Source organism: Cnephaeus nilssonii, assembly GCF_951640355.1.
Source record: "Cnephaeus nilssonii genome assembly, chromosome: 5".
Classification (NCBI taxonomy): domain Eukaryota; kingdom Metazoa; phylum Chordata; class Mammalia; order Chiroptera; family Vespertilionidae; genus Cnephaeus; species Cnephaeus nilssonii.
The window spans coordinates 63,514,238-63,530,060 of record NC_137076.1 but is presented as its reverse complement, the minus strand read 5'-3'; the positions used below and the strand labels follow the sequence as shown (position 1 = coordinate 63,530,060).

The following is a 15,823-nucleotide window of genomic DNA, read 5'->3' as shown; positions in this document are numbered from 1 at the left end:
GCCAATGCTGTGCAAAGCGAGGCCCTTCCCACCAGGCCAGGGCTCTGCCACTCATCACTACCCACAGAGAGGTCCTGCCCACCCTGCCCAGCTCTGTGATGGAGGCTCTGCCCACCCGGCCTGGCCGCCGGCTTTGATCACCACCCACAGGGAGGCTCTGCCCGCCCTGCACACCCTGCCAGGGCTCTGCGATGGGCCCTCCCAGCCATGGTGGCTTGCCTCGGCCCTCACAGCCACGGCTTTGTCCGGAAGGACGTCCGGTCTATCCGGTCTAATTAGCATATTACTCTTTTATTAGTATAGATGAGTACTATTCAAAAGGCAGCTTGTTATGAATGCCTTTTTGTAAATTAAGATAAATCATACTTATATTACAATGCTTACGTAAGTTCCAAGTGACTGGAAGCTTTTACTATTCAAGTGCCGTTTCTATAAATAACTATATGAGGTGATGTTTCTTTAGCGCTTGCCTGGCACTGTGGCATCATTTTCAAGGAAGCTGCCCTTGCAATCTGACGCTGGAAGAGCAAACCCTCACCCAGTGCACCCTACTGACCCAAACAAGAAGAGATGTACCTGCACCTCCAATAGGAAGGGATACTACTTTACAACCTCATCCAGAGGAAAAAACTATCCCTCCTCACCCAGCAACAGCTCAGCCAGTGGGAGACTGCAGGAACTCAGCCAACGAAAAGTCACAATTCAACCCATAACAATTATAATAGCTATTGTTTTATTTTGTTATTAATATTGTTGATAACACGGTTACTGTTTTCTTTAAAAAAAAACATAGCTGCCGCATGTTGCCAGACTGGCCTGGCCTTGCCCCAACCGTCACCCCCGTTCTGCAATCTCAGGCTGCTCCAGCCGCTGCTCAGAAGCACCAGCACCGGCACCTTCCTTGTTTTACAGCTGGCAGACGCCTCTGGCACCGAGGACGCATTGGAGCCAGCCACCGACCTGGTGATAGCTACTTTCACATGCTCATGGCAAAAGGAGGTAAATTAGGCTGTTCAAGATGCAAACGCTGCCTGCAAACTGTGGAGTAAAAAATCTGGCTTGGGGCGTGGTGGAATCCTTTTGGAGGCCACCAGGATCGTAAGAGAACAGAAGAATGAAATCACCAACGTGGGGACCATCAACAAAGGCGAGCCCATCTTCCAGATCGCGTGGACACTGACCCCTCCTGGCAGGGCAGTGCCTGGAGCACTAGGCGGGCTTGGCCAGCGAGCACATCCAGCTCCCAGGCGGGTCCTTCGGTTTTATCAGAGGAGAGCCACTGGGCGTGTGCGTGGGATAGGAGTCTGGAACTACCCCTTTTCTGATCGCCTCCTAGAAGTCGGCCTCAGCTTTAGCTTGTGCAAAAGCCATGATCTTTAAACTGTCCCCTTTCACACCTGCGTCTGCACTACCACTGGCTGAGATCTACACTGAGGCTGGGGTGCCTCTGGCTTCTTCAATGTGGTGCAAGGAGGCGCCTCCACGGGCCAGTTTCTGTGTCCACCTCGGGAGGGGCTAAGGTCTCCTTCACCGGAAGTGTGCCCACAGGCTTGGAGATCATGGAGATGTCAGCAAAAGGAATCAAACCTGTCACCTTGGAACTCGGAGGCAAGTCTCCACTGATCATCTTCTCAGACTGCGGCCTGGAGAACGCCGTTAGGGGGCGCTGTTGTCCAACTTCCTCACAGGAGGCCATGTTTGCTGCAATGGCACAAGGGTATTGGTGCAAAAGGAAATGCTTGATAAATTCACAGAACAAGTGGTGAAACAGACCCAACGGTTAAAAATTGGAGATCCACTACTGGAAGATACCAGGATGGGCCTCCTCATCAACCGACCACACCTGGAGCGAGTGTCTGGGTTTGCTAAGCTGGCAAAGGAGCAGGGGGCTGTGTGGTGTGTGTGAGACCTACGCTGACCTGAAGACCCCCAATGAAAGGACGGATATTACAGGAGACCTTGCGTATTGACTGACTGCAGAGATGACAGGACCTGTGTGAAGGAAAAGATCTCCGGGCCAGTTACGTCCCTTCTGTTACCTGACACGGAAGCTGAGGTTCTGGGAAGAGCCAACAACACCCCTTTTGGACTAGTCGCCAGTGCCTTCACCAGGGCCATCCCGTGTGCCCACGGAGTGGTGGCCGAGATCCAGCCGGGAAGGGGCTTTATCAACAATGATACCGTCGGCCCAGTGGAGTTGCCCTTCAGTGGGTATAAGAATTCAGGATTTGGCAGAGAGAATGGTCGAATGACAACCGAGTGTGATTCACAACTAAACACTGTGTGTGTGGAGATGAGTGTTGCGGAATCTGCTTTTTCAAAGCGGGTCCTGATCCCTGTGGACAGCTGAGGACTCCTGAGACCGGCAGAGGCAGTGCAGTGCATACGGCTGAGTCCGAATTCCGTTGTGTAAGGTCCGAGTCTGGACCAGCATCACTCTCCATCTTTCAGTCGTCTCTTCCCAATTGAAGGTATGAAGTACTTTTCGAGTCTAATCAAGAAAGTTGCGATTTGTTGCAAAGCGAATTTCTGTGCAATCTTAAACAGCCAGTAATACTTCTGAAGGCAGGGGACCAGGATTATGACTCACGCCCAGATTGGAACCCCTGGCCGAATTCTCTCTCTAGTTTATGTAGAAGCACTTGTTACTTTTAGGTTCCTGGTGGATTCATGACAGATGATTTCTGCTCACTGATATGTTATAAGCTCCGGCCCCTTGTCATTCCACTGAAGAGCGGACAATCAGGGCAGGGAGGGAATTAGATACTGGACAGGTCAGTCTATGTGAACAGTAACGGGCCAGAGAAATCATTTTGTTTCTACCCAGCAGGGGATACAGTCCTCCGTTTTGAACCCCAGCTTGCTCTCTGTGGCACAACAGTTACTGTTAAACGTCCAATTTATTTCCAAGTCACTGCTATGTACTAGAATTAATAAATCACACTGTTAATCCACAAAGAAAAGAAAAAATAAGAAAATAGTGCACTATCTATACTGAATGTCTCCAGGGTTCTACAAGTCAATAAATATCTGGGTATACGGTCAGGGGGGAAAAAATAAAAAAAAAATATCTGGGTATAAAGGTTTTGAGCTGTTGTACCATAACAGATCCAAGACTGTGCAGCATAAATAAGCAGCATATTTCAGATGCATTACTGTCAGTCATTATATTAAGGATATTCCTGGTTCAAATGGGGGCAGTGCATTCTCCCCAAAAGAATTTGAATATAAGATCTAAGTTTTTGCCCTAACCGGTTTGGCTCAGTGGATAGAGCATCAGCCTGCGGACTGAAAGGTCCCAGGTTTGATTCCGGTCAAGGGCATGTACCTTGGTTGGGGCACATTCCCAGTAGGGGGTGTGCAGGAGGCAGCTGATCGATGTTTCTCTCTCATCGATGTTTCTAACTCTCTATCCCTCTCCCTTCCTCTCTGTAAAGAAATCAATAAAATATAATTTTTTTTAAAAAATCTACGTTTTTCAGCAGAAAGTTATTACCAGCATAGGTTCTGTTTAATAGGAAGCTTTCTCATTATGAAACATTATTCCTCCTACATTCTTCTCCTAATCTTGAATGAGGCCTGTTAGTAAGATTTAGATTGTGCAGTTATACAATATGGAAAATTGAATAATTTTGGATAAAGTTATTAAACAGATTTCTGTTTTCTTTGCCCGTTCATTGCTTTCTGTTTCATTACTTCCCCCACTTCTCAAGCTCTATTAGCATCATTTTCTGTAGACATTAAAATAAAGTAAAATTGTCATCTCTTTATTTTTATTATAATAGTATAATTAAACAAGCATTCACCTGGGGAATATACCATTTGGTCACGTTCAGAAAAAGTTTCTGTAAATATATGAGGATGATCCCACTGTTATTATTCCTAAATTTGTTTTCAGAGAGAATCTGAATTAAGATAGGGCTACTTTGTGAATTAAGATAGGGCTACCTTGAAACCACACCAAAATATGAGCAATAATAATTTTTCAAGAAACAATCCCACCACAATATTACAGTTCCAGATATTCACTATATATCTAGTAATGGAAAATTTAGTTCTACCGGCCAAACCAGTATGCATTTCTAACAAGCTAACTGGATGCTTACAATGTGCCAAACACTGTTTCATGTGTAGTAACTCATTTAACCCTCACAAATATCAGTCAGTACATACTTTATATATAGAAATTTATAAGTGATATATAAAACATATAAGCACAGCTGGGTTGTTTCAATTATTTAACTCAGTTTAAATCCATAAAAATGGTTAACATTGTTAGGTTGTGATGAATATTTGACCCAAAATATTAGTGTGCTTATTTGCAATATTGCAATAAGTATCAGATAATGTGGTAAATATATAGTGTATGAAGAATTAATCTGTGACCATATTTTTCTTTGTGTTGACATAGTTTTAAGTCGCCTAACATCTTGGTTAGTACTAAGAGGAAAAAAACAACGTTTCACTTCACAGATATCACTGCATCAATACTTATTTAATGCTTAAATCAGAGTATTATGTACAATCCTACAATTTTGTATACAAAGGCTACGACATAGTATAGTAAGAATGGAAATGTATAGAGCCTTCCATATTCTTTTTGTTTTCATATACTTTTTGTAACTATCATTGTTTTAATTCTTTATTGTTTAATCATTTATTGCAATATAGTATTACATATGTCTCCTTTTTCCACCACTGACCTCTCTCAAGCCATCTCCACCCCCAGCACATGGTATCACCCCTACCCCCTAGTGTCTATGTTCATTGGTTATCCTTATATGCATGCATACAAGTCCTTTGGTTGATCTCTTAAATTTTTAAAATATATTGTTAGTAATTTCAGAGAGGAAGGGAGAGGGAGAGAGAGATAGAAACATCAATGATGAGAGAGAATCATTGTTCGGCTGCCTCCTGCATGCCCCGCACTGGGGATTGAGATGCAATTTGGGCATGTGCCCTGACTGGAAATTGAACTGTGACCTCCTGATGGGTCGATGTGCAACCACTGAGTGACACCAGCTGGGCTGTTTTCATATTCTTTTATTCTCAGTCTAGTTTTGCTACATCTCTCTACAATATCAGTCTTCCCTCCACTTAAACTTAGCAGGTCATTCTTATTATTAATGCCCTGTATTAATTTTTCATTGTTTTCAATATAAAGTGCAACCCCCCTCACATTGTTTACAGTGGTTTTATTCCAATGTACATTTTCCTCATCTCCTATCTAGGAGCAGCACTGGTTAATTGATTTTTTGAAATATTTTTTGAGCCATGCTTACTTTTAATTCTTACCTGCTCATGTGGCTGCCTTTGAGCAGGTCCTTTCCTATGTTCAGCTTGTTTTTCTAACATCTTTTATACATCATCAGAGTAAAATTCCCGGGACCTGTGCCTACCTGCATGATTTAGTGAAACATGTACTGATTCTTAGAATAGCTTAAGTTCCCCTGTTCTATGTCTATAAATTTTTGTATTTCCCTTAAAGTGAATGCCCTCTTTTACCATCATTTTTGGTATAATGCACTTTTCCTGAGATAGCTTGACACCATCAGGATGACAGAGCTGACTGATGACTCTTTTCATTCCTGTACTGTCAGGAAAGTGCAGTGTTTGTCTCTTGGTGGGAAAAAATGGAATATTTGTAGATCCAATGAATGAAAGCAACATATTTCTCATATAAACTAGGTTTGTCTATATTTGTGTTCAATTTATCAAGTGGTAAAGCCTCCAGCAGCATTACCTAATATGTGAAGTTATATCCCATGCCAAAGTTTGAATGTATTATAGGAAACATTGAATTACCACTTAGTAGCGGATGAGAGAAAATGAATAGTACATTTATTTTGCAGTGCTGCAATGTAAAGCATCAACTGGCACTAAATGACTTCAAGAAACCCATCAACTTCTGGAAATGTTGTCCAAAAGGAATTCAACAAATATATTGCATGCCATCCAAAAATAAGCGAGCTCTTATGTTCTTACTAGGTATTATTGACCATAGCAAATGGCAATATCTATTGCAAGAGTAGATTATTTATTATACTACTACATTGCACTATCCTGTATTACCAGAAAAACTAGAAGCCCAGTGCACGAAATTCGTGCACGGCAGGGGGTTGTCCCTCAGCCCAGCCTGTACCCTCTCCAATCTGGGACTCCTGGAGGGATGTCCGACTGCCCGTTTAGGCCCGATCCTGGTGGGATCGGGCCTAAACGGGCAGTTGGACATCCCTCTCACAATCCAGGACTGCTGGCTCCCAACTGCTTGCCTGCCTGCCTTCCTGATTGCCCCTAACCGCTTCTACCTGCCAGCCTGATCACCCCCTAACCACTCCGCTGCCAGCCTGGTTGATGCTTAACTGCTCCCCTGCCAGCCTGTTTGCCCCCAACTTCCCTCCTCTGCCAGCCTGGTCACCCCTAACTGCCCTCTCCTGCAGGGTTGATCACCTCCAACTGCCCTCCCTTGCAAGCCTGGTCCCTCACAACTGCCCTCCCTTGCAGGCCGGGTGCCTCCCAACTGCCCTCTCCTGCTGGCCATCTTGTAGTGGCCATCTTGTGTCCACATTGGGGCAGGATCTTTGACCACATGGGGGCAGCTATATTGTGTGTTGCAGTGATGATCAATCTGTATATTACTCTTTTATTAGACAGGATAGAGGCCTGGTGCACGGGTGGGGGCCAGCTGGTTTGCCCTGAAGGGTGTCACAGATAAGGGTGGGGGTTCCCTTGGGGTGTGGGGCGGCCTGAGCAAGGGGCCTGTGGTGGTTTGCAGGCCGGCCACGCCCCCTGGCAACCCAAGCAGAGGCCCTGGTATCTGGAATTTATTTTCCTTCTACAATTGAAACTTTGTAGCCTGGAGCGGAGCCAAGCCTGGGGCTCCGGCAGCCATTTCTGTGGCAGTTAATTCACCTTCTACAATTGAAACTTTGTAGCCTTAAGCGGGTGAGCCCAGCCAGGGTGTGCGGAAAGCTTTGCTTCCCCTGTTGCCGCCGGCAACCCTGGCCTGCTCTCTCAAGCTCCATTCTGCGGCCATTTGTTTGAATTTGTTTTCCTTCTATAATTGAAACTTTGTAGCTTGAGTGGAGGCTTAGGCCTGCAACGGCTATGGAAAGCTTGGCTTCCTCTGTTACCTGGGAAACCTTGCTCTCTGTGGCTGTAGCCATCTTGGATTGGGGTTAATTTGCATACTCGCCCTGATTGGCTGGTGGGTGTGGCTTGGCTGGTGGGCGTGGCTTATGTAGTGGAGTGATGGTTAATTTGCATATTACCATTTTATTAGAGAGGATTATCAGAATTTTTTTCATCACATTTATTTGATCTATAAAGTTCTTAATACTTTTTGGGTATCATTCTTGCCCCCTAATTTAATAAATTTTTGTGTGTTTTCATTTGTTATTTTATCCTACATGTGTTGGTTTCAAAAGACAAATGTTACATTCTATATTTTATAAATGAAGAAAATAATGTGTTTGTAATGTCAAGCAGTTCATGGAAGTGTCAGGAAAAAAACATTTATATCTTTCAACATTTTGCATAGTGATCTATAATTGAGTCCTAGCTATAAATATGATTTTACTTATTAATTATTAACTAACTATGTGAACCAACTTTATATAGTTAAATAGCCTAAGATGTAAAATTGTCAACGTATTTTCAGTAGTAGGGAGAAAAAAAACTTGTGAACTTGTAATTGTAACATAAAATTATCAAAATTTCAAGGTCTCATATTAATCACTCTGCACTTCGTTTATAATTTACAGTACCAATAGTGATTGGCTAACTAATATAATTGCCTCTTGCAATTTATTTGACTTCTCAATGTAATTAAATTCTTCCTCTCTTATAGACCATTTCTTAAAAAACTCTTATAGTACTTTTTTTATTTTCACAATATGGAATTTTGGTTAGGTATATCTCCGTCCAACACAAAACAGAAAATGCTTTTGAGAAGGGGTTCAATAAATATTTATGTAATGATGAATGAATGAATGGTCTGTGAGCCTATATGCATGTGTTTGTGTATGTGTGTATACGTTTTTGTATGTTTCTGGGTGTCTGTGTGGGTCTGATGGCTATTGAGAGAAGCAACTGTGGGCATAGGAAGTTGCATAAAAAAATAAATGGAGACATGACAAGGACTGTTACATTAGAAGCCTCCTAAGTGTCATGGATTCTGTAAACTTTGGGTGGCAATGCAGTATAAGATAGGATAGGCAGTAGAACAGACACCAAACAGCACTGCACGTTTCCATCAGTGATAGGCTGGGGTTGGCTTCATCTGCAGCTGTACATAGAGTATCTCCTCCATAGCCTGAGTCCAGTTATGTCACTGTTGATAGCTTCAAGTCAGACCTGATGGGAATAATTGCACACTGAAAACTGAGAAACACTGTAAGTCAGAACTTTTTCTTTCCCTCAGCTTACCAGTTGTTAAACTTTCCCAGTATACTGCTTCATGACTTGCAAATAAATACCTAACGCATGAAGGTATTTTTGAAGAATTTAAAAGATTGAAATAGCTTTACCAAACCTGACTTTCTAAAAGAGAGGATAATTCAAAGTAATGTAAGTGTTAAGTTGAGGAGACTACTTAGACATTTATATATTCTGCATGAAGGATTATGGAGATAGTACTGAATATAAAGAAAGGGACAGAAGAAAACAAAATTATGAACAAACTCATAGTGCTTTAATCTTCTACTAGTTATGCCCATTTATGCTCTGTATCTACCCACAGTACCATATTATGATAAATATAGGTTTTTCAAAAAAGACTTGATAACAGAGATTTTAAATAATTTTAATAATTTTACCTATAGAAATAAATCTGAATGTACTAAGGCTACTTATCTTATTTCTGTTCTTCTTGATCAGTTATCTTTAACTTTTTATATATTTAAAACTAACCCTCAAAATTTACTTCTAATAAATTTTTATCAAAATATATAATTTCACTGTTGAATTTTCACATTTTCAGCTTGTGAAACTTGAGACATCATCAGATTATTAGAGCTAGTCAGGGACTTTGATATTTAGGTATACATTTAGACAGGGAATTTCTCCAAGGTGAAACAGAGTAGTTGAATCTATACACAACTATGGCATCATGGACCTATGTGCCTCTCAACATTGTGTCCCTCTTAAATAAAGTTTTAACCTATTAAGGGGGAAAAAACCTTTAAAACTACTTCAGGAGATATATTTGAAATATGTTTTATATAAAATGAAATTACTGTAACTTTTATTACTTTTTTAATTAGAAAAAACATGTAAGAATTAATTGATTCTGTGCTCTCCTGGACACAGCCTGATATAATCAGAAGTAAACTTGAGGGTAAAATATCAGTAGCATGCCCAGCTGGTATTGCTCAGTGGTTGAATATTGACCTATGAACCAGGAGGTCACAGGTTTGATTCCTGGTTAGGGCACATATCTGGGTTGCTGGCTCCATCCCCAGTGTGGAGTGTGCAAGAGGCAGCCGATCAATGATTCTCTCTCATCATTGCTGTTTCTATCTCTCTTTCCCCCTTGCTTCCTCTCTGAAATATATATATATATATATATATATATATATATATATATATATATATACATAAGAAGTTTTAAAAACTTCTTATGCACACATAAGAAGTTTTAAAAATAGCCGAAACCGGTTTTAAAGTTTTAAAAATAGCATAAGAAGTTTTAAAAATAGCCAAAACCGGTTTGGCTCAGTGGATAGAGCGTCTGCCTGCGGACTCAAGGGTAGGGTCCCGGGTTCGATTCCGGTCAAGGGCATGTGCCTTGGTTGCGGGCATGTCCCCAGTGGGGGGTGTGCAGGAGGCGGCTGATCGATGTTTCTCTCTCATCGATGTTTCTAACTCTCTGTCCCTCTCTCTTCCTCTCTGTAAAAAATCAATAAAATATATTAAAAAAAAAAGAAGTTTTAAAAATATTATCTGTTTGTATGAAAGCATTTTCTATATGTATATCTTGGAAATAAATATTCCAAAGTCTTGCCTATAGAAATTTAAGTTTAATAACCTAGATAATCTGTTTTGAGAGATTTTTCTAAATCATTATAAAAATAAAATAAATGATATCTAATGGTTTTCAAAATATAATTCAGTTAATTCTGAGTTGTAACAATCTGATTTCATCTTGAATAATTTATTATCATTTAGTCTCATAACACATAAAATATGTGAAGCACCCAAATTTCCATGGCACAGTTTGATGACATAAATTTGTATTTTTTATGTCTATTGTATTCCCACTGTGCTCTAAGAGTAAACTTGGGATTGGTTCTATATATTTAATTTCTTTTACAAATATATTTTCATTGTATCATTAAAAAAACAACTTTGACATTTATATGCACATTATTTTGACTACAAGAGAAACACTATGTATTCAAGGAGAATTTTACATCTCTTAACTAGCATGTCCAAAAAAGAGGAAATTCATTCATATAAAGAATAAAAGCACAGAATGTCTGAAGAAAGTATCTTTGAGAATGTCTAGTTTTTTTAATACATTATTTTTTAGTATTTTCTTATTAGTAGTATTATAAATATAAAGTATAAGCCCAAGGAATAAACTGAAAGAAAGAGAAAATTATGTTTTATAAGTCACATTTTTCTCCATCACCAAATGCTAACAGCAAATAACAATTTGATATACACTTTTCTAGTTTATTCATTCATTCATTCACTCATTTATTCATTCATTTTATTGACCAAGTACTTTTAGTTTTAAAAGAGCTATATTCATACTCTATGAATCCACTGAGTTTATATCATAGTTTACATTATAAATAAGCCTCATTCCATGTTACTATAGACAATGTTGAGTGTTTTTAATTGGACTTTTCATTTTCAACTGCTCCTATAAAATCCAATAATGGCTGTCAGTTTGACATAATTTTAATTTTGTTAAAAATATATTTTAATATTTTCAAATACTTAGTAGAAAATGTAATTTATATTTTCAAATGACTTTGTTATTTCTATTTAGATATTTTGTTTGGGGCCATCCTATGTCATGTATAAATAGACTTGCATCTATGTAATCGTACCTTTTTATATGTGACTAGAGGCCTGGTGCACAAATTTGTGCGTGGGTGTGGGCCTAGTGGGGGGAGAGGCCATGGGCGGTTGGCTGGCCGGCCCCACCCCCATCAGGCCAGTTGGCTGGCCACATCATAGCGACTGGTCATTCCAGTCACTTGGCTTTTATATATATAGGTATGTTTTCTTTACATGTAATTTAGAATTTCATGTGTTAGTATTTCATTTTTTACATTGGCATCAATTTAGTTGTTTTTTTCTAAATAAGTCTCAGTCTTTAAAATTTAATGTACTGAAGCTTAGTTTTGAGGTAACCTGAGTGAATACAGACTTATCATAAGGATGAACTGTATCTTGGGAACTTGATCATTGGAACTGTTACTACTCATTTTAAGTGTTAATAATAAGAGTTTTTAATTTAGGGCTGTTATGATACCATTTTATAGTACTTTGTACCTATAATTTGTAGTTAGATTTTATGTTTTATTTTACATTTTAGCCCCATGTTAAGATTTATGTTATCATTTTAAAATAAACTGAATGTCACTGTATAATTTTCTATCTAACAGTCAATTCTTATATAACTCTGTTATTTTAAGCAGTGTTATTTTATGTAATATAGAAAGAAAATGAAGGATTTTAAAGCAGAGGAGTAACATAATCACTGCAGCTATGGGCTTTAAGAAAATGTAGGAGAAAGTGACAAGTTAAGATGCTAATGCAATAATTTGGGGGGCAGATATTAGCATCTTAGAGCACACTGAAGTGAGCAGAACTGAGTAGAAATAATGAATAGTAATTAGTTTCTGAATATAATTTGAAGGTAGAGTTAACAAGATTTACTGACAGACACATTATAAGCATGCTCTGAGAAAAGGAAATGAATGAAGCACGTTTCCCAAGTTATTGTTTTGAGCATCTGGAAGGATCAAGTTGCCTGAGGTGGCAAAGACTGAAGGAATAACACATTTTAGAGCTTGAGTTTATGGTATTTTAAATTTGAAATGCCTGGTAGTAGAAATAACATATGTTAAATATAATAATAGCTATAGATTTGAAATCATCTTGACCAAATTAGAACATGTTTGGCATATCTTTCAGTTGCTTTAATCGTGAATCAGGGGTTTGTATTTTTGTGTGATAAAATGAGGAATATAGAATTTTTGGCTCATATTCAGATATTAAAAAATTTAACTCTACTTCTCCAGTGGGAAAATGAGTATGGAGTTGAGTATGTAGTTTGAAATACAATGTAGGACTCTGAGCTGAAAGCACCATCTAAGTCCAGGGCAGGCCACCCCAAGATATCCCAAACAGCATATTGATTATTTTGAATTAAAAACACTTGAGAAGCAGCAGAAACGACAGGTACAGTTGTCTGTAACAGGAGTCTGTCTCTCTGAATGCAAGAAATTACTCTCCGTGTGATAGGTGCCCTCTCTGCTCCTGGGGCTGAGAGACAAGTGTATCACAGGAGTTACAAAATCCAGAGCGCAGAAAGGCTGCGCAAACAAACCTAGCAAAGCCCTTACCAATTTGCTACCTAAACCCAAACCTTGCTTTGATTCCTTCCTAATGAGCACTAACTTTCTTTGCCCTGTCAATTTCTCACAAATGTATTCTTTCTTTTTCTAAAAAAAACATAAAAGGGTGGCTAACTCGATCATTCTTTGAGCCTCATTTTATGATCCGAGGAGTATCATATTATGATTCTCCCATGCACACGCATTAAATCGTGTTTGTTTGTTTGATGTGGTAGTCATTTACATATTCCTAAGTGGAATTTAAAGGCAAGAAACTGAATAACATAGTTAAATGAATGAATATGGATAGAAATGAGGAGGGAATCAAGAATTGAGCCCTGGCCTTTCAACATTCATAAATGAGAGAGAAGAGGAAAAAAACAGGAAAGGAGGAAAAACCAGAGGAGGACTAATCAGTGAGGGAGTAGGAAAACTAATAGGATGTGGTGATTTGGGATCCAAGTTATATATTTCAAGAAGGAAAAAGAATTTTTCTTTGTCAAATTGTTATAGGTAAGGTAAAAATATAGCAACATGTAGGTTTGACAAGAACAGTTTTGGATTGAGCAATGGGGAAAAATTCTAGTGAGAAAAAATTTTGTGAGCAAGTGCCAGGGGGTAGGGGAGGCTGTGGTAAGAAAAAAAAGAGACATGTACTACTATTTGTAATACCTTAAACAATAAAATTAAAAAAAAATAAAGTACTTAAATTTGAAAAAAAAAAGAAAATTAGAAAAGTCATGTACAGAGGATTTTTAAAGGAATTTTCTGCCAAAAGGATTAAATAAATGGAGTAGTAGATGACAGGGGAGGCGGGGATCATGAGAAGTTTATTTTTCTTTTCCCACATAAAAAAGAAAATTAGTATCTCATGACCTTGCTGGTTTGGCTCAGTGGATAGAGCATCGGCCTGTGGACTGAAGGGTCCCAGGTTTGATTCCTCTCAAGGGCACATGCCCAGGACGTGGGCTTGATCTCCAGTAGGAGGTGTGCAGGAGGCAGCTGATCAATGATTCTCTCTCATCATTGATGTTTCTATTCTGTCTCTCTCCCTCTCCCTTCCTCTCTGAAATCAATATATATATATATATATATATATATATATATATATATATATATATATAAAATTAGTATCTCCCCATGAAAATGGACAATCCTGTAGAGAGTAAAACTTGATAAGGGAGAAAGAGGAATTGATTCTACCTTTTTTTTTGAGTATGCAAATAATGATGGGATTGGATTTAAAGAAAGACATTATGAGTAATGATCAGAGTATATTAGCACAGAAACCGATATGCAAGTCTGTCAATTGCACCACTCCAGCAGTATATTTTGTGGTCTTTTGCTCTAGTGAGTAACATCCTCATAAAATAAAAAGTGAATTGTGGCCTGTGGAGTTGTACAATGCAGAGTGGTATTGGCAGTTTGTACATTCTGATGGTGGGAGTCCGAGGAAGACCTTCCGTGACTTGGTCAGCTAAGCAAATAAGTTCATCAGCTAGAAATGAGAAGTTGTCAGAGTGTGAGTGGAATGTGCAAAGTAGTCATTTAGGAGTACAGGACAAAGAGAATCCTATATAATAAAGAGCTAATATGTTAATTAGACCGAATAGCAGAACGACCGTCCAGAGGAAGCTGGGGCTGCGAGGACTGAGGCAGCTGAGACTGCGAGGGCCGAGCCCCTTGCACAAATTTCGTGCATCAGGCCTCTAGTATAGGATGATTTTAGTGAAGCATAGATGACTTGCTTGAGGTCAGTAAGCATGAATTTAAAGAAATATCACGGAGCATTTTAGGGAGTGTTATTTTACATAAATTCAGCTGCATGGATCTAAAAGCATGCAGTCAGCATGCATTGGGATTTATTACAGAATGAAGATAAGAAAAGGGCAAAAGATGGTGTATGCAAAGGAATAATTATAATGACTGATAATGAAATTTAAGCTAGTTAAGGAAGGAAGGGAAGATATCCATATAGTGAAGGACAATGAAAATGTAGTAGAATCCAAGGTTTGCAGAATTAGTGAAACTAAAGAATAAATGAACTTGAGATACTATCGGTTTATTATTCTAATATATTCCTGATTTACTGTATTTAAAATTTACTAAGTTCCTTATTACATAAAGTATAGGATAGGGTATATGTTGCCTAGAGTAAATATACACTATATAAGTTTTAGGGACTAGGATATGCTATTTGCTGGATAAATAAAATAGGATATTTTTACATCATTTAGCTTTACTTACAATTTAATTAATAACTAATCATAATTCTCTTCCAAAATTCCTATCTATCTCCCTGTGAGCATATTAGAATTTAATGTTTTTGAAATTAATAGAAAAATATATATTGCCATTTTATGTAAAGATACTAATAATAGCTGCATTTTGAAGTCAATTCTATATATTATGATAAATATTTTAATTGTTCTTTCTATGTCTTACAAGCCACAGTGGCATGTGTGTGTGTGTGTGTGTGTGTGTGTGTGTGTGTGTGTGTGTGTGTGTGATTGTGTGAAAGTCACTGTAGCTGATATTAAATAAGTAAACATAATTTAGAAGCTATTTATAAGTGTTTGTCATCTGTATTTAAATAAGTTACTTATAGTAATTGTTCACTGGATTTTCTGGCATTACAAAAATCATTGAAGCATGATAAACTAAATTATTAAGAAAAATTCTATCAGAAAGTAAACAGTTATAAATATTACAGTGGTTACTAACAAGAAGTATTGTATTTGGGGAATTAATTTATAATTAATGCGCCCAATGGGATCTCATAGGAAATACAAAGAGAGTGACTGTTATGTATTTGTTGAATGTTTGCTGTAGTATTCATATTTCTGAGAGTTTGAAAATGCATAAATTAAAGATATGAGAGTTAGACGATGTAAACCAAATATGTCAGACTCAAAGGCTAACATGTGCCAAATAAACAAGGCTTAAGTTTATGTGGGTCACAAAAAAACACAAGTTTCAATTTTCATAGAAACTTAGATTTCGAAAAGTATAGTATAAAATAGAACAAGGGCAATGACAAAATTAATTTTTTCTTACATACCATTACACTGAGTGGCCAGATTATTATGTTCTCTGAATGCATAATAATCTGGCCACTCAGTATATATATATTAGAGGCCCGGTGCATGAATTCGTGCATGGGTGGGGTCTGGCCAGCCTGGCCAGGGGGAGGGGACATGGGCGGTTGGCCGGCCTGCCTGCTGGTCAAACTCCTGTTCGAGGAGACA

The 15,823-nt window shown here is 38.6% G+C and overlaps 1 pseudogene across 1 annotated transcript in view; it reads left to right on the top strand.

Annotated features, from left to right (window-relative positions):
- LOC307099060 (4-trimethylaminobutyraldehyde dehydrogenase-like) overlaps nucleotides 1-2,350 on the top strand; it is a 77,953-nt pseudogene extending 75,603 nt beyond the window's left edge. Inside the window, exon 2 of the transcript in view lies at nucleotides 858-2,350. The product of the transcript in view is annotated as a 4-trimethylaminobutyraldehyde dehydrogenase-like (transcript). The remainder of the gene's footprint in view (nucleotides 1-857) is intronic.
- The last annotated feature ends 13,473 nt before the right edge of the window (nucleotides 2,351-15,823 follow it).